The sequence below is a fragment of the Neovison vison genome, chromosome 8, assembly GCF_020171115.1.
Source record: "Neovison vison isolate M4711 chromosome 8, ASM_NN_V1, whole genome shotgun sequence".
Taxonomy (NCBI): domain Eukaryota; kingdom Metazoa; phylum Chordata; class Mammalia; order Carnivora; family Mustelidae; genus Neogale; species Neogale vison.
Window position 1 is genome coordinate 116947437 of NC_058098.1, and position 20731 is coordinate 116968167.

At 36.7% G+C, this 20731-nt stretch overlaps 1 pseudogene; it reads left to right on the top strand.

Moving 5' to 3' along the window:
- The first annotated feature begins 223 nt into the window (after nucleotides 1-223).
- On the top strand, nucleotides 224-1247 carry LOC122915779 (annotated as a pseudogene).
- Nucleotides 1248-20731: the final 19484 nt, after the last annotated feature.

A 20731-nucleotide genomic window follows, 5' to 3' on the forward strand; every position in this document is an offset into this window, starting at 1 on the left:
TCTCAAAGGATGGAGCTGCCCTCCTTCCTGTAGGCTTAGCCTCTTTTTTCTGATTTCATGCTCCCTGCCTATCTCATTAGTTTAACTTTCTTCTTGCATTTTTAATTCCCCCTACTAAATCATGTGTGCATACTTAAAGCCATACAGAACTGCATGCCTGAGTCTTTTCTGCCCAAGACACTGCTGAGTAAGCACTGTTAAAATATCCTCTCCCACCACCATCATGTCTAAGTCAGAGTCTCCCAAAGAGCCTGAACTTAAAGCTGTGGAAGCTTTTCATCAGAGGTCTGAGCTTTGAAACAACCTATGAGAGCCTGAGGAGCCATTCTGAGCCATGGGGAACACTTACGGACTGTGTGGTAATGAGAGATCCGAACACCAACCACTTGTGTTTGTCACATATGCCACTGTAGAGGAGGTGGATGAAGCCATGAAAGCAAGACCATACAAGGTGGATGGAAGAGTTTTGGAACCAAAGAGGGCTGTCTCAGGAGAAGATTCTAAAAGACCTGGTGCCCACTTACCTGTGAAAAAGGTCTTTGTTGGTGGCATTAAAGAAGACCCTGAAGAACATCATCTAAGAGATTATTTTGAACAGTATGGGAAAAGCGAAGTGATTGAGATCATCACTGACCGAGGCAGTGGCAAAAAAAAGGGGTTGGGGCTTTTGGAACATTTGATGACCATGATTCTGTAGACAAGATTGTCATTCAAAAATACCATACTGTGAATGACCACACTGCAAAGTAAGGAAAGCCCTATCTAAGCAAGAGATGGTTAGTGCTTCCTCCAGCCAAAGAGGCTGAAGTGGTTCTGGAAACTTTGGTGGTTGTCATGAAGGTGGTTTTGGTGAGAATGACAACTTTGGTGGCAGAGGGAACTTCAGTGGTCGAGGTGGCTTTGGCAGTAGTCGAGGTGGTGGTGGATATGGTAGCAGTGGGGGTGGCTATAATAGATGTGGTAATGATGGAAGCAACTTTGGAGGTGGCGGACATTATAATGATTTTGGCAATTACAACAATCAACCCTCAAATTTTAGACCCATGAAAGGAGGAACTTTTGGAGGCAGAAACTCTGGCCCCCAATGGTGGTGGAGGCCAATACTTTGCCAAACCACAAAACCAAGGTGGCTATGGTGGTTCCAGTAGCAGTGGTAGCTATGGCAGTGGAAGAAGGTTTTAATTACTGCCACGAAACAAAGCTTAGCAGGAGAGAAGAGTCAGAGAAGTGACAGGAAAGCTACAGGTTACAACAGATTTGTGAACTCAGCCAAGCACAGTGGTGGCAGGGCCTACCTGCTACAAAGAAGACATGTTTTAGACAATACTCATGTGTATGGGCAAAAAAACTCAAGGGCTGTATTTGTGACTAATTGTATAACAGGTTATTTTAGTTTCTGTTCTGTGGAAAATGTAAAGCATTCCAACAAAATGTTTTTTTGTTTGTTTGTTTTTTTCTTTTTTTAAAGATTTTATTTATTTGACAGAGAGAAATCACAAGTAGGCAGAGAGGCAGGCAGAGAGAGAGAGGGGAGAAAGCAGGTTCCCTGCGGAGCAGAGAGCCGGACGTGGGGCTCGATCCCAGAACCCTAGGATCATGACCTGAGCCAAAGGCAGAGGCTTTAACCCACTGAGCCACCCAGGCGCCCCCAACAAAATGTTTTAATGTAGGTTTTTTTTTTTGTATCCATGCTGTTGATTGCTCAATTTAATAGTCTGATCATGACATTGAATAAATGTGTCTTTAAAAAAAAAAAAAAAGAACTACATGCCTGAACACAGTATGTACATTTAAGTAAAAACTATATAGCAGAGCCACCTCATTCCCTACTCTTAAGTAGGATGTGGTATTATAGAATAATTAATTTAGTATTCAAAGCAATTGCTAATTTTTAAATTTTGTATTAAATATTCTTTATGAAATTGCAAAGAAGGAGCATCTTCATTAGACATATAAGTTCTCTCAAAAGGTCTCTTTTCCCATTGATTTCACTCTGAATGCCTCAAAAACTAGCTGTCTCCAGTCACTAACATATAATTCTAAGTTCTGAAAAACACTCTTGAAAACCTGTCTGTCAGTTATCACTGTGGCTCACATTATTATTTAATACATTATTTTAGCCTTTTAAAAGGCTACTTCCTCATTATGGAGATTCTATGGAACTAAGAGAAATTAGGACATTAAAGGACAAGCCAGAATCCCTTCACTCTGGAAAGGTGGGGCTGGGGGAAAAGACTACAAAATTTACAATTTAGCCTTATTTTGCTTTGTACATTCTAACTCTTAAAAATCCTTTCTTTGAAGGGGCACATGGACGGCTCAGTTGGTTAAGCATCACCTCTTGATTTCGACTCCGGTCGTGATCTCAGCATTTGTGAGAGGGAGTTCCTTGTGGGGCCTCCATGCAAGGCCCTGCTCTGGGCAAAAAGCCTGCTTAAGATTCTCTCTCTGTCTGCCCCTTCCCCCACCAAAAAAAAAAAAAAAATCTTTCTCTGAGTCAGTAACATAAAAATTTGACCCAATCTTCTTTTTCTCCCCTTAATTTCTAAAGTACAGGCTATATTAACTCCTTCATTTTATTCATGCCACCTCACAACTAAACCCATTGCACTTATGTCCCCTTAACAACACTGGGATCATTCTTTTGAATTTCACTAATGACCTCTTATTTATTTATTTTTGTTAATTTCTTTACTGAGATACTGATATGTAACATTGTACAGGTTTTAGGTAAACAATGTGTTGATTTGACACATTTATATATTGCAATATGGTGATCACTGCAGCTTAGCTAACAATACTGTATTATATATTTCAAAACTGCTGAAGAACTAGATCTTAAATACTCTTACACAAAAAAGAAATGGTAATTATGTGACTTGAGAGAAGTGTTAACTAATGACCTCTTAAGGATCAAACCAACAACTTCTTTTCAGGCTATAATCCTTTTGATCTATAAGTTAGTTTTTGGTTCTCTTGATAGCAAATTTCTTGATAAAACTTTTCTCCTCCGTGCAGTTTTGATCTCTAATAGTCCTCTCTCTTATCACGACCTGTCTGCCTCCTCTCTTATTCTCTCACCTTCTGAACAAGCACATTCCATTGTCAGCTATCCTCTTCCTTTTACCTTTTGCCCTGAGCAACCTCCCAGACTACATACTTTCACTATCATTCCACATACATCTCTCAAAACTCAGCATTTGCTGAAGTCAAACTAGACTTTCTCCTGAGACATATGCCAAGACTTTAAACTTCATTCTCCTACTCTTTGTATTCCTCTTTCCTTATGTTTTATAAGCCCACTTCCCCCTCACTGTCTCTTCTTCCCAGAAACTTTCTTTCATTATCTTGACAAGAGGAAATATTTACTTCCTCTGATATTCCGTAGACTTTACTCACACTTCCTTCCACCTTACATTATTGTAAGCATGTATGCAGGGTATCTACCACAACATCTTGCACATTGTAGCCCCTCAACTGGACAAAAGTAAACTTGTATACTCTCATATACTTCCTTTTTCAAGGGAAAAGGGCTGGAGGGTAATACAGGTAATAATAACATCTAAAAGCAGCATCAGACAAGTGGAAAACGCTCTCCATTGTTTACCAAGATATGAGGGAAATAACAGGAAGTTCTCTATTTGAGAGAATATTTTAGGGAAATGTATGAAGAAGAGAAGGAAGTTCTAATTTCTTCTGGAGTGGTAGTGAGGATTCAAGAGCAAGGAAGGAATAAGACAGTATGATTTGGAAATGGTATAAATTGTCAGAATGGAAGAAACTGTACATAGGGAAATCATGGAATAGGGCTATATGGATGGGAGAGAGCAAAAAATGAAATTATACCTAAAGATGGAAAGAAGTGCTAAGTAGGTCTAGGATATTGAGAGAAAACCCCGAGATAGTGATGAAAATCCCTTCTTTAGTGATGAGGAAGCAGAAGGAAGAGTGAAGAGGACTGTCTGAGTAGGACGGTATTTCTAATTAATAAGAATATTTCAGTGCTCAAACTAGCTTAGCCAGTTTCCCCCCTTTCTTTTCAGGTGTTGGTTTCCTCTGTTGTTTTCAGCAGTATTGTGCCTCCTCAGGGAAAGTTTCCAGATAAGTTTCTCCTGGTGGGGTGCCAATGGGTCAGGTTTACCTTATCTTTAGAAGAACAGATAATACCTTTTGAAAAGTGAAAAATATTTTCCTTTTGCTAAGGGGAGTTGTAGCTTTCCCAGCTGGAAACACAGCTATGAGAAAGAGCCAGAGAATTCTCAGGTACACAGATCTAAGTCCATGCAGGACGGGCAGGGATGGAATCTGTCCTTGTTTCCATACCTGAAAGGTTTAATTACCAGCATCCTTTCACCTATAACCAGAATTGAATTTCATTCCATCTTCTGGAATGAGGTACAGCAAAAGATAGCCTAAGAAAAAATAGTCCTTTATATAATGGGAAAAAAAAAAAACAGAAAACAAACAAAAAAACACATAAAACTATGATGAACACATTAAAACATGTTTATTACTATGAAGCAGAGAAAATAAGCAAGTCCTTCTTAGAGTAGTATTTTCCATTATCAAAGGGATACCAGAATCATTATGTTGTGCCAGCGTACCTCTGTCAGTAGATGGGGTGTGCCTGTACACAGTGTGGATGTGTGGGTCCATGCAGTAGTGGAGGGACATATTTACAATTTGACAACAAACTCCCCCAAAGAGTTTACTATTTATAAACACCACTTGACAACCAGTCTTTCAGAGGTATTTTCAGAGTCCAAATAGGACAAGGACAGCATTTATCTTTGCCCTGTGCCCTAAGTGCCCTTATTGCATTAATAAGAAATGGACATTTTATTAAATTTTTTTGGAAGGGTTGTATTTTACAAATTGTGTAAAGTACCTCTGGGGGGAAAAAAAATCCTCTTCAAACATCTCCTCTGGGAGTACCAATTCCTTTTGCCCTATTTTTCAAATTCCCTGTATCTGTGAGTCATCAGAACTTCCACTCTATAGAACTCTATTATCTTCATCTTGATATGCCCTTTTTATATCCAGAGCAATTTGGTTATCTCTCTACTTCACTCATTTTTCATCCTGACTTATTATTCAGTGACTCAAATCTTTTCTAATGAGATGTCAAGGTAGGAGACATTATAATATATATTACATATATAATAAATACTAAATATAAATATCAAATACATTTTTGTGTGTGAGAAGAGGGGATTCAACCCATGTCCTTCTGGTCTCTAACAAGGCATGTCCTCTGTATCTCAGGACTGTTCATTCTCTGAGCTAACTCCTGACCTTGGACTCAAAGCCCTAGGCTTAGCATCAACCACATATTTGCTTGCTGAAATATAATCATTTTGGTTACGCAAACTTCTTGAGACCCAGAGTCTCTGGTAGCCCAAACTCTTGCAAGGCTTTCTGTTATAATTCTTCCTTTGTGCTCTCTTGTTTCACCAGCTTCTGAACTTCTTATCCACTGGCTGCTGTATGTGCTGACCTGCTTGGACTACCCGATCTTGATTTAATCTTTCATGTGCATTATTCTTGGTATCAACCATATTCATCTTCTCTCTCCTCCAGTGTTGTCTGCTCTTGGCTTGCCCTAGAAGTTAATTCTGATACTTCTCTCCATTTGGCATTGATCCCCTAAACCCTCAGGAATGCAATTACTGCCTACACTTTTTAATCCTAGTGTGACTTCAACTTCAAATTTTGGACTTTTAAGTTGGAAGGGAACTTAAGGATAATACAACCAATCTCTTTTCTTCAAGAGATTAGAAACCTGATGTACAAAAAAACACTTGTCATAGCTAGAAATAAAACTAGGGTTTTCTAATTCCCAAGCCAGTGCTCTTGCCACTAAATCGTGATTCTCCTTATTGAAGACACTTGACCTCCTGAGGCCTTATTTATTTATTTAGATTTTATTTATTTATTTTATTTTATTTTTTATTTATTTATTTATTTATTTATTTGACAGAGAGAGATCACAAGCAGTCAGAGAGGCAGGCAGAGAGAGAGAGAGGAGGAAGCAGGCTCCCCGCTGAGCAGAGTTCCCGACGCAGGACTCGATCCCAGAATCCTGAGATCATGACCTGAGCCGAAGGCAGCGGCTTAACCCACTGAGCCACCCAGGCACCCCGATTTTATTTATTTATTTATTTGAGAGAGCACAAGAGCAAGCACAAGCAGAGGGATAGGTAGGTGAAAAGCAGAGTCTCCACTGAACAGAGCCCAGTGCAAGGCTCGATGTGGGGCTCTATCCCAGGACCCTGGGATCCTGACCTGAGCCAAAAGAAGATGCTTAACTGACTTGGCTACCTAGGTGCCACTCTTGTGGCCTTACTTTTTCATCTTTAGATTAGAAATAGCTTCTAAGGTCTCTCTTGAGTCAGATTTCATAATTCAATACTGTATCATATCACAACTAATTTTTCTTCCAAATATATAGAGAATGATTCTGTTAATGAACTGTGTTTTTTTAATACTACAGAAAACTATTTGCATATTTACTTCAAATAGTTTGCAAAAAAAAGTTTAAGATAATAAGAAATGTAATCATTTTCTTTTGGTGATAGAGAGCCTTGGATGGAATTTCAGTATCTCTTTATATGAATATTTTAGGACCATTCATGTTTATCAATGAATATAGGTATCTAATAAAGTAAAATCCTTTCTAACAGCAAATGTTTCTTAGTGATGAATTAGTCCTATCACTCTAAAATTTCATATAATTTCAATTTTATCAGCAAAACTGAAAACATCAAAGCAGCATGAGCTAATGAATGAGGCTCTGCTAAATGCTATATAGAGCACTGTAGATGGAATTCTTGTCCTCTGAGGGCTTAAAATTTAAAGTGTTCATATAAAAACTGACATAACCATAAGTAAATGGCATAAAGAAAGCAGGGCATAATTAAGTCAATTCCCATTACACTAAATAGCATTACTATAAAGGTCCCTGCATGAATAATTTCTATGTCACAAATAATAGCTTATTTATTTCAACTAGTATTTAGGAATAAAGTTTTATTTGCTTAAGAAATGAGGGGTCTTATGTGTGCTAGAACTAATAGCCACAGTTTCTACTGCTCATACCTAGTTAGTAGGAGTCAGCAGCAGCAGGGAAGACAACAGCACAGAGGTTTCAGAAACTCCTCAGACACTGCTGCACGAAAAGGGCATGAAAATGTAAAGTCATTTGCAGGGAGAGACAGAAAATTATCAGAGATAACTGCAAAGAAATGAGAAATAGGAAGAATGAAGACCAGGAATAATACTGCAATGCCCTTTGTATTGTGTTTGTCTCCCTGTCTGATAAGAACACTAATGATATATGGTGCAAATTAAGCTGGTCTTTCAGAATAAAAAGCTAAAGACCTGAGGAATGTTTCTGTCTATTTTAACTGCACCCCAACTGACCTTCCACCCTCAAGTGTCCAGATTTCAAATATCATCTCCCAAGGATATGGTCAGAGAATGAAATTTATTAAATTCATTATTTCCAGAAGTGTGGTAATTCTGGATGGCAATAATATTCAGGGTGAGTCTTTGGGAACTGGTTGGTCAGAATGAACTACCATGCAGGTCACTACAGGTAAAAACATATTCTTCACTATACATGTATGAAATAGTTCAATGCCAATATATAGAAATAAAAGAAAGCAAAGTCAAGAAATAACCCTGGGGTATATCCATTAAGGAGTCAGCAATTGGCATGACTCCAGAATCTAAGGTTACAATGTTTTCTGTGGCATTCCTTTTGTTGTCTATCAGAACACTTAAACTTTTACAGTTGTTGTTTCTTTACATTTCTGATTTCCTGCTTGGTTATAAACTACTTACAGGTGAAGTTCTAGTGTCTTTTCTTCACAGTACAGTTTTCCCAATGGATAGCAGCTTATCAGTGGCCTTGCTGGTTTCTGTCTCCTAGTGCCTCTCGAATTCATCTCCAATGTCAATGCTTTCATGATGTGCTTCAGAGTCACATCATCTCTTGCCTAGACTACAATAACCTTGGTCCCATTCCTCTCAAATCCATTCTCTCTTCTTCAACAACAGTCATTTTTCTAGGACAAATATTATCACTTCACTCCTCCACTTAAAACCCTAAAGAGCTCCCCTTTTCCTACTGAAAAAAATTCCAAGTTCCTTACAATGGAATAAAAAGCTCTTCAGGTTAACTCTCAAAACACTAAATCCTGCCTCTTCTTTCCCTTTCATGTGGTGTTATTTCAGTCATTATTCCTCCCACCTGGACAGACATTTTCACCTGACAAATGCCCAATTATTCTTTAAGATAGAGTTTAGACTGTCTTCTAAAATAATACCTCCTCTGTTTTCATAATATTTAAAAAATTCTATTTCCACCACTTTGGGCATTTTATTTGTAATTCTTAATATGACAGGCATTATTAGTGAGCACCTAGATCATGGGCCTTTTCCTTCTGGGATGTACTTCCTGCCCCTTCATTTGAAAGTAAGCATGGCACGTGACTTGCTGTGGACAATGACCTATGTGAGGAAGAGACTTAGATGAAGCATTTAATTACCAATGACTAACTCTCTGCTGAGGCAATAGTAAAATTCTCATTTTGATAAGGAACTGCAATAGTGAGCCATCTCATGGGGGAAGAGTTGTCCTAGAGCATAGTCTGCCTAGCCTTTCAGCTGACAGCATTTAAGACCCTCAAAGCTAGGAGTCAGTTTTTTATTGGTATATCCTGTATAGAACTATTAGTTTATATTCCTTCTTCCACATAGACTGAAGTCTTGAGAGCTAGTACTCTATTCACTGTGTTTTATACAACTAAAAAGGAGAAAAGGAGAAATTATCTGAAAGATGTGACAGCCTAAGTATGACTAATCGATATTTATCCCTTGTTTCTTTTTATCAGCTACAAAGCCTCTTATGGTTTTACTCTTCCCTGTTCACACTTGTTCCTGGTGATGTGAAGTCAGTACTGGCCAGTACTGACCAATACCAAGGTAAAACATGCAGTTCTTTATTCCCCGAGTTGCTACTTTAGGGTATTATGTTATTATGAAATTAGGTATGTGAGGTAACAATTTTACTAGACTGACTGTAGCAATATATGTGCATTTCAAAAGAGTAATCAAGGTAAAATTGAGTTCATTTTCCATGAAAATTTCATGCATATCTACTAAAAGAAATCATTTTGGAAGATGCATTTTAAAGGGCAAAAAGGTGTAGGTGCAAATAATCCAAACGGGAAATGTATTTGTTCTCATATCTTGAAGGTAAATTTTGTATTTTTAGCACCAAAAATTCATTAGTACTGTATTTCCCCTCTTCTTTAGCTCAAGAGGACACCAGAAAAACTTTGCATAAAATTCTGAACTATCACCAAAGTAAATACATCTTTGATTGACTCTCTTCCAATTCTGCTTGTTCTGGGATTTTTCATAGAGGAGTTTGGGATTTCTTCCTCAAACCACTTTCAGGACTGGAACTCATTTATCTAAAGATGCTAACTGGGGTCTCTGTGCTCCATTTTTAAACCTGAAGTTTCAACCATGAATCCACACCTGATTAAGAGGCCTTGTCTATTGTGTTTGGCAATTTGTCAAAAATTTAAATGTGCAGTAAAAATTTCTACATCTGAAAATAAGTAAAGGCAGTCTTGAATTAAGTTGTCAAAGTTACAGCACATTCTAATTTGCTCTGAAACTTTAATAAACATCTTATAACTGCCTTTCCTTCATCTGTAAAATTAAAAAAAAGTCTGAGGAATTTTTTCCTAATAGAGATAACAGAATTTATAATAGTCATTATTCCTTTGATGTGATGAAAGTCACACTATTATTATACTCTAATAAGTTTCTGTTAAGAACATATTAAATAAATCAAAACTAAAGGTTGAGATGTCCTTATATCCTTATAATGACTATGTTTTAAAGATAGTGACCATAATTTTTATTTTTAAAACATACATTTGAAATAGAAATATAAATGAAAAAAATTAAATTTCACCAGTTATTGTATAGACTGGTATATACGCTAGCATGTGATGGTTATGTTTGGGGTGCCTGGATGGCTGAGTTAATTAAACATCCAAGTCTTGATTTTTGCTCAAGTCAAGGTCTCAGGGTCATGAAATCAGGCCCTAGGTTGGGCTCCATGCTCAGCAGAGAGTCTGCTGGAGAGTCTCTCTCTTCTGCTCTCCCTCACTCCCTCCCCCAGCTCATGTTCTCTATCTAAATAAATAAAATCTTAAGAAAAATGGTTATGTTTATTTGGACTTGTGATGAAACTATTTGAAATATGTTTTAGCTCTTTAGTTCATTTAAATTTCAGTATTAAACAGTTGCAATCTAGGGAAGACAATGTGGCTCCTTTAACTACAGCAATTTATAAGAAGTGAACTGAACTGACTTGTAAAACAAGCCCCTGGAGAGGTACAACTTCAGATTAATTCTAGGGATTATACTTGGATTTCAAATGATACTCTGTCATCTTTCAGGAGAGAGTAGGTTTTCTTTTCTGTCAAGGCAGAATGAAAAGTATACCTATAAAATGTAGAAAATATAGTCAAGTTGTTTTAAGTGACTGTTTTCTTGCTTTAAATCTTATTAAGTATGCATATTCTTTTATGTTGCATCTATAGTGAAATAAGAGTCAGGAATGGCAAAATTAATTTGCTCTTCAAAAGACTAGAAGCCCCAACTAAGTCCATCCTTTTCATTTTTCTAGAATTCTAGATATGTAAAAGAACTCTTTGTAGCTGCATGAAGAAAGACTGCTACCATAGGAAATACTTGGGTCCACGTAAACCTGCACTGTCCATCCTGCATGATTTCAAGGTAAAGATACAGGTGAGTTATAAACTTCCTTCGGTTAAATCAAAGGATTAAGCCAGGAAGGGAACACAATTTTACTTGGGTGTTCATTCATTTTTAGATAGTATTCCATAGGAATTTTTAAATTAAATTATCATATGGTAATCTTCATAGAGGCACCAACTTCGACATTCTTTCTATAACTGACTTGGAAAACATAAGCATTATTCTTAGTTATTATTAGTGGATCTGTGGTTCATGCCTGGCACAGGTAACTAAAGGACCAAATGAATGCCGGCAATGGATGTCAGCTGTAGTGACTGCAGCCTTACTTTCATGAAGATATCTAAACGCCTGAAAATAAGAGACATATGGTGATAAAAAGTCACACACAGAATTAAGTTTTAAATGGGTTCTGCATTGTAGATTTCTACTCTGGACTAGAGGAAGCAAGGTCTAACTTAGCAAATGTGAACTAATAAAGAAGCAGAAATAAATGATAATGCAAACCCTCTAGAGAACAGGACTCTGGTCCCTTGGAGGGGGGGTGGGGGGTGGTGTGTGTGTGTGTGTGTGTGTGTGTGTGTGTGACAAAAGGGAAAAAGTCCTAAACTTAAGATTCATTCAAGTGTCATTAGATTGAATATGAGCAGAACTTAGGTTATATTTACAAAATAGGTTATTAGGACAATTAGGTAATTAGATTCTGTAATCCTTAGGAATTCAGGGGAAGGTGGGATATTAAACAAAACTTGGGTTACAATATTTTGCAGCTCCTTTCACCAAGAGATGAAGTCTATTTTTCCAATCCTTTAATGTGGTCTTGGTCCTGTAACTTTCTTGGCCAATAGGACATTAGTAAATGTAAAGCCAACAAAAGTTTGAAAATTGCTTGACACTGGGTTTTCTTTCCCTCCCCTACTTCTTCTTGGAAACTTGAGACCGTCACATATGGAAGGATAGCCTAGGGGAGGAGGAGAGATACATATGGTAGAGACGAGCTACCTCAATTGAAACCCACTAGAACAACAACTCTGCCAACTGCCAGATGTGTGAAGAAGGCCATCCTCGACTATCAAGCTGTAGCTGTGCCACCAACTGATTACAAGCTGGCCTGGACCAGAAATAATGCCAGACCAGAAGTAAGGCATGATGGACCAACAGAATAGAATTATAAGCAAATAGGATGATGGTTGTTTCACACTACTAAGTTTGGAGTGGTTTTTTATGTAGGAGAAGAGAAAATTGTGGTAATTTACCAGAAATACTATCTAACGTAGGAATTGGTTGGGGTTCAGAGCCGGCAGCCAAGAAAGAACTCTTGAGATGTCTTTGTTTGAAAAAGGTGGTTTTATTAAAGCATGGGGACAAGACCCATGGGCAGAAAGAGCTGCACTGGGGTCATGAGGAGTAGCTGATTATATACTTTCCAAGTTGGGAAAGGATTAGGGATAGCGCCAGTCTCTAAGGAATTTTGGAGCAAGGTTTCCAGGACCGTGACAGGGCTAGCTATTGTTATGAAAAGGTCATTTATTATTGTCTAGTAAAACCCTAGTCATGAATCTTTCAGATGTATGTTGGTGAGCTATATATTTTGGGGGGGGGGTGATTGCTAACATCTATTTTGAGGGGAGTTATTTTGGAAGTTTCCAAAGTAATTTTTATGTTAGACTTACAAGAACCTGGGAGAGTGGGCTAAGACTGCCTCTTACCCTTCAAAGTATTAACACTGAGGCAGCTGAGTTCTCAGAGGAAGGCCATTCTACCTGTTTTAAGGACTTGTCAATGAGTTGTAAGGAAGTAAGGAAATTTAATTTTTTTTCTTTTGCCTTTGTTTCCCACATCATTATCTATAAACAATGAGATTATATTAGAATTCATAAAAGAAAAATGAAATTTGATCTCTTCTTAAGGGTAAATCTTGGATCTACTTTAGAAAATTCTATTGCTTCAGAGGAGGCTTGTGAGGAAAGGATAATGAACAAATGATACAGCACACCTCTACCAGAAAGTGGGAAGTAATTTCCATTTTACATACCAATTCAGATAAATTGGAAGTGGAAACTGGGATTGCTGGTCTAAAAAGGGTTTAATAATCAACACACAGGAATACCATAACTGATTAGTACTGTCAGTCAAGGAACATTCTGTTAAATCATAAAGGAAGGGTTACCGAAGCACTGGAGGTTGGTGTAGAAAAGAGGCTAAGGGGTGGTCTTCCTGCTTTGTTAGAGCAGTGGTTCTTAATCCTAACAACCACAGTACTGTTTAGCAATGTTTTGCAAATCTCCCCTTACTATCCTAAGTTAAATTCAGAGGAAATATAATATACTCACATGTATAATTAAAAAGCTATCAGTAAAAGACTTAAACTTAAATATAAATAGGAAATAAAAGGAATTTACAATAAAAATCAGTTAGATATTTTATCATTGGCCAATGCTCCAGGAACATAATATAGAAAGTATTGTTCTGGCTAAAAATATAAACTGATCTATATATGTTGATAAGCATCATGACACAGAGTACGGTCATCTCTTGATTACGTACTAGTTTCAATCCCAGAAAATGCAGTGCTTATTAAAACCAAGCAAACAACATTTTTGTTTATATATAAAACAGAGCTAAATTCTAGGCTCAAAAAATTACAGACTTTTCTTTCACCTGTATAAATGTTCATCAAGTTATTTGAACCATAGGTTATTTGAGATATATCAGTGTTCAGTGTCTATTATTATATCTCTCTAAATATTGTTCATTGCTGAACATCTTGAAGAATACTTTTTGTTCTACAGTTAGTTTTCTTTTCTAGAAGTAATTATAGTTTCATTTTATTTGTTTACTTATTTTAACATTTGTTTGGTTTTCTTTTCATATCCAAATTTTCCAGCCTCTTCTAACAGATCCATGAAAGCCCACCAAAAATTTATTAATTCTATTTTTCTTCTTTGTCCTTAGAGATATCCTTTCAGGTGCCCTCTCTTAGGTTCCAAGATACAATTTCAAAGTGTGTGTGTGTGTGTGTGTGTGTAGGCTTCTTCATACTAACAGGCAATCCTTGGATACCAATAGGGTGTTCAGAAATTCAGCTCAACTCAGTTTTGATTCTAACTACCCAAAGATAACATCAGATTCCACAGGTAGAGGGCTCAGTCCCATAAGACACTCCCTTCTTCCACTGCAAATACTAGTAGAAAGTCCAGGTTGTCACCTGAGCTTCTGATCAACTGGCTATAAATCAGACCTAACCTTGGATTTGACTAATTTGTTAGATAGGCTTACAGAACTCAGGAAACCCATTTACTCATGAGATTACTGATTTATTTAAAAGGATGTCAAAGGATATGAATTCACAGCCAAAGGAAGAGATACATAGGGCAAGTTCCCAAACAAAGGAGCTTCTGTCCTCCTGGACCTTGGAACCTGGTTCTCTGACATGCAGAAGTATTCTGGTTCCCTAACCTGAAGGTGCCAAATCCTATCCCTTTGGGTTTTTATGGAGGTTTTGTTATATAGGCATGATTGATGAATTCATTGGCCATTGCTGATTAACTCAACTGTCAGTGCCTCTTACTCGCCTAGAAATCAGGGGGTAGGAATGAAAATGCCAACACTCTCTTCATGATTCAAGATTGATTCTCCAGGAAACCTGCCCCCACCCTTCCTTGCATTCCAAAAGTCACCTCAGTAGCATAAACCCAATTGTGTTGGGAGGGGCTTATAATGAATAACAAGACACCTTTTTTACCTGGATGGCTCTAAACCATTTTCAGGAACTGAGGATAGGAAACCATATATAATAACAAAAGATGCTCCCATTGTTCTTATCACTCAGGAAACTCTAAGAGTTTGGGGAGTTGTAAGCCAGGAACTGTGGGTGAAGACCAAATATATCTGAGAAATATATTTTGGTCATCTGAATAACCAAACACATATATTGTTATTATAAAAAAAAATATGGGCCTAAAACAGTGTCACTTAAACCAAGTGATCAAACTGGGGCTTAATACCTACCTAAGTAAGTGTGCTTTCAACTTCTTCCCAGAAATGTAGTCTTAACCAGTCAGTTAGAAATGGGACATTTTTCTGGTAAGTACCAATGAGATAATCTATCACCTTTGCCCTCATTACCCCAAAGGAATATGAGGTAATCTGCTTGTAAAGATCCCCTGCCAAGCCTCCTAAGGGAAGGTGACCTTGTCCTAAACAATCCTTTCTTTTCTTTTGTTAGTAACTCCTTGCCCTTCCCTCCTTCCTAAAAAAACCTTGTATTTTCAATGGAATACTATGCAGCCATCAAAAGAAATGAAATCTTGCCATTTGCGATGACGTGGATGAAACTAGAGGGTATTATGCTTACTTAGCAAAATAAGTCAATCAGAGAAAGACAACTATCATGTGATCTCCCTGATATGAGGAAGTGGAGATGCAGTGTGGGAGGTTCGGGGGGTAGGAAAAGAATAAATGAAACAAGATGGGATTGGGAGGGAGAAAAACCATACGAGACTCTAAATCTCACAAAACAAACTGAGGGTTTCCAGGGGAAGGTGGGTAGGGAGAGAGTGGTGGGGTTATGGACATTGGGGAGGGTATGTGCCATGTGAATGCTGTGAAGTGTGTAAACTGGGCGATTCACAGATCTGTACCCCTGGGGCTAATAATACATTATATGTTTATTAAAAAATAAAAAAATTATTATTTTAAAAAAACTTGTATTTTGTACAACTCAGAGTAACACTCTGCTTGTTAGATGGGATACTATACTGTTCATGAATCCTTTCTTTTTTTTTTTTTTTAAAGATTTTATTTATTTATTTGACAGAGAGAAATCACAAGTAGACAGAGAGGCAGGCAGAGAGAGAGAGGGAAGCAGGCTCCCTGCTGAGCAGAGAGCCCGATGCGGGACTCGATCCCAGGACCCTGAGATCATGACCTGAGCCGAAGGCAGTGGCTTAACCCACTGAGCCACCCAGGCGCCCCTCATGAATCCTTTCTTAAAGCCAGTTAAATTTTCAAATTTATTCCACTTTATTTCTATTGTTTAACAATGTGTTTCTTGTAAGTCACGATATCATACCCTCCAACTCTGCTTCTCCCATTCCGATTGATTACTCTCTTGGATTTCAGCACAGGTATCACTATGGTCTTTCCCTTTCCTATCATAGGGGAGATTTCTTTAGGCCTCCTCTGGGTTGATGTCTCAATTGTGTCTCTTCTTGATTTACTGCCTCATTTTAGTACAGAGACCTTACACTAGCTCCCTGAAAAATAATGAAAAGGTTTAAATTCGAGACTTAGTTCTTGAATCTTGGTTGAAGTTGATATTCACTCAGAATTTTGACATTGCTTCCAATTCTGCTGTGGAGAATGTACTGACATTTTTATTTCATATACTTTTATATGTGATTTTCAAAGTAAACCCATCAATGTGATTTTTTTCTCAGGAAGCTTTTAGGAGTTTTTCTATACCCCTGGTATTATAAATATTTCCTGTTATGTGTCTTAATGTTGATGTATTGTTTTCATTCGTTTTGCTGGACTTAAGGTGGACATTTGTTTTTTGTTTTTTTTCTAGAGAGGCACGTATGTCAAATTGATAAATTTTCCTAAATATTTCTTAAATAATTTCCCCTCTTGATTTTCCCCATTTCTCTGTCCCTCTTCCATGAATCCTGTATTTTCTGTTATAACTCTCAGCACATTAACTTTGTTTTTTGAATACCTATCTATGTGTTATCTCCATCTCCCTTGTATTCCTTTCTCTTTTTATTTGTTTTCTGCTATCCATGGTGCAGGTTTTCTCCAAATATCTGATGGTCTTTGTTCATGCACATTTAAGAGTAGGGCACTACAAAATGCCTGATACATGAGCCTATGTAATCCATGGAGCTTCATTCTACTGACGGGTGTGCTAACAAGACTTTCTATCCCAACACATCCACACAGGAAGATCTGTGGATCTTCTCTCTGAGACATTCAGTTTTATCAGAAGAGACCAATAATCTCTTCTTTAGATATGGCTAGTAGTGTCAGGGACACAAGTTGGTTATTGCTCAAGAGCCGGGCTGGGGAATAGATGTCTATAATGACATCTCTTTCCCATGTCTTTGGCCAAGGTGTCTTAGAATCAGAAATCTCTCTGATGCATTTTTTCCTGGGAAAAGACTTACTCATCTCCTGGAAAAGCACAGAGGACAGATATTCATCTGATTACAGAAGACAGAGGTAGAGACCCAGGGTTCTAACTACTCCACACCATATGTGTACTTCCAAATGTCCTTTCTGTTTTTATCCCTCTCCTTTCATGATACATGCTGACTTGATTTCTGAGCAATTTCAGGATTCTTCTGTGCAAACAGACTTTCTTCTAAATATGATACTTTCTAGTGCAGCCTCATGGATTTTGCCCTTCTTCTCTGCTACATCATTTACCAGTCTTACATTTCATTTTTATCTTTCCATATTATGACCCAGAGACACATATGTCCTCTATTTCATCAAATAAGCAGCTTTATTAGAACTATTTATATATATAATAGTTTTTTTCCCAAGGTATCCTCTTTCAGGTTTGAATGATTCTGGGCACAAAGAGATGAGTGTGAAAACTGAGATGTGATCATCTGTAATCATATATGTGTTTAAAAATCATTTGAGAAGGGGCACCTGGGTGGCTCAGTGGGTTAAAGCCTCTGCCTTTGGCTCATATCATGATCCCAGGGTTCTGGGATTGAGCCTCACATCGGGCTCTCTGCTCAGCAGGGAGCCTGCTTCCCCCCCACCTCTCTGCCTGCCTCTCTGCCTACTTGTAATCTCTGTTTGTCAAATAAATAAATAAAATCTTAAAAAAAATCACTTGAAAATAATCTGAGGATTTATACTTATAATGAGATAATAGCCAAATATTCATTTTCCCTAAGAGAATAGAAATGATTTATTTGATGAAAAAGAGAAAACAAAAAAATGAAGATTAAGTATGTGAAAAAATAAATGAACTGTCTTTTTCTTTATCCTCAGGAAATAGAAGCAAGAATCTGATACAGCGAGCAAGAAGTAGTTGAGTTTACTGAAAGCAATGTTTTCTATAAAATGAGATGATACTATATTGCTAGTTTTTAAACTGTTCAGGTAACAAAATGCTCAGAGAGTATGTTCTTTGAGAAAACATGTGAAAGATTAATCAATTTTACCTTATGAAGTGGTGTGATGTTTTAAAAAATCAGTAACTTTTGGGGCGCTTTGGTGCCTCAGTCCATTAAGTGTCCATCTCTTGATTTTGGTTCAGGTCATGATCTTAGGGTTCTGAGATCGAGGCCCTGTTGTTGAGCTCTGTGCTGGGCATGGAGTCTGCTTAAGATTCTCCCTCTCCCTTTCCCTCCATGCCCCCACTAAAAAAAAAAAACAAAAACAAAAACCACTTACCTCCAGTTTGCTATGGGTTTTAGTAGGAATGAGAGTTAAATTTTTCAAAATATTTTGTGTAACTATTAAAATGATTATAGGACTTTTCTTCTTTACTTTGTTAATCTGGTAGATTGTATTAATGGGTTTTTTAAAGTTAAAACATCCTTCCATTTCTAAAATGAATCCAACTTTGACATGATACAACCCTTTTAATATATTGCCCTAGACTTTAATTTGCGGGTGTATATGTGTACACACACACACACACACACACACACATATTAGAAAGGAAGAGAGAGAGAGAGTAGGTGTGGAGGGGTGGGAGTGGGGCAGAAGGAGAGGGAGAGAGAGATTCTCAAGCAGAGTCCATGCTCAGCATAGAGCTTGAGGCAGGGCTGTCTCAGGACCCTGAGATGATGACTTGAGCTAAAATCAACAGCTGAATGCTTAACTGACAGAGCCACCCAGACACCTCAATTTGAAGACTTTCATATTACATGATGAGCTTGAGTAGAATTAATCTGCAGTTCCCCTTTTTGTACAGAATGTGTATTTCTTATCAATTTAATTGGCACAATCTCTCTATGTCCTCCCTTTTTTCCTACAATAGAATTTAAGTTTCTTAAATTACTGATACCATTCATTAGTGAAGCTGTCTGATCCTGAAGTAAATTGGTGGGAATATTTTTGACCATTGATTAGGTTTCTTTAATATTATTTATTCATATTTCTTCCTGGGGAGGTTTTAATGTTCTATCTTCTGAATAATCCCTCTATTTCATATGTATTTCTAGATAAATTGGCATAAAATTATTCTTAAAAATTCTGTCTTTTTAATCCGTAATAACTATTCTGGTTTTCCCTTATTCCTAACACTGAAATTTGAGATTTATCTCTTTTATTTTTTTGAGATTTATCTCTTTTTTAATTCTTATCACTGAAAGTCAATTAATTTTATTTTGTTTTCAAAGGATTAATCTTTTATTAATTGTTTATTTGATATCTATCTTATTAATGTATACTCATATCTTTTTTATTCCCTTCTATATATTTTCCTTGGGTTTGTCTTTTTGTGTGTGTATGCAATACGCAATATGAAATACATTTTTCTTTAACAGATGCTGTACTGATTAATTTTTAGCCTTTCTACTTTTTTCTGATATACTCATTTATGGTTATATGTTTTTATCCAAGTGTTATTTGAACTGTATTTCAAAACTCAAAATGTGGCATTTTCATCATTTAGATCAATAATTTTAATTTCTGTTATGAATCTGTCTTTGGTTTACCTGTTTTTTGTTTTTTTTTAAAGATTCAATTTATTTATTTGACAGAGAGAGATCGCTGGTAGGCAGAGAGAGAAAGGAGGAAGCAGGCTCCCTGCAGAGCAGAGAGCCAGATGCGGGGCTCGATCCCAGGGCCCTGGGATCATGACCTGAATTGAAGGCAGAGGCTTTAACCCACTGAGCCACCCAGGTGCCCCCAAAAAACCCTACCTTTAAAGAAGATAAAAGTTGGCAGGTTTACACTACTGTATATTAAGTTTTATTATAGGGACCAAATAATTAAGAATTGTTTTATGAGTATAAACATAGAAAGATCAATAAAACAAAATAAAGAGTTCAGAAACAAATCAGAACTTTTGTACTCAAGTGGTTTATGACAAGTGTTACGTGACACCGCAGTGAAGAAATACCCTGTTTAGTAAATGATGCTAAATTGATTGGCTATTTATTGGGGGTAAAAAGAAAAAAAAATGAATCTTGACTTTGATAAGGTTTTTTTGTCTTTAATACTTATAATTGCTTTTATCTTTATTCTATTGCATATGCTAAGACATCTAATAAAATGCTAAAGAGAAGTGATTATTACAGACATCTTTATTCTCTCTTAATTTTGGCCTAATATTCAATATTTCACCAAGTACAATGTTTAATGCAGATTTTTATAGATAATTTTATCAGAATAAAAAGTTTTTTATATTCCCGCTTTGAGTTTTATCACAACTATTAAATTTTGAATGTTATTCATAAAAGGTATTTCTGAATCTATAGAAATAAATATATGTTTTCCAAATCTATAGAAATAAATACATGTTTTCCTCCTTTGTTCTGTATGATCGCTAATACTAAATAATTTTTAAACTTTATGCTAATCTATCTTCCGTACATAAACTCCTTCTGGTCATTGTATGCTTATCCTTTTTGAATAGTGCTAAATTTGAGTTGTTAATACTTGGTTTAGAATTTTTCTGTTTTCCTATTTTCCTGAGAAGAATTGACTTATAATTTTCATTTCCCTTCTTCTAATTTCCTTGTCATATAAGGTTATTCCTTATTTCCTTATTCCTAATTTCCTTATCATAATAAGGTTATGATAATGCTTTAGAATGATTGTAAATGTTCCCTATTTGCATTGCTTTGGAAAGTTTTGCATAAAATTGTTTGGAAAGTTCACTATAAAGGTATAGGGACTCAAATTTCCATGCATTTAATGTGATAACACTGTGTGATTTAAAAAACAAATCTTG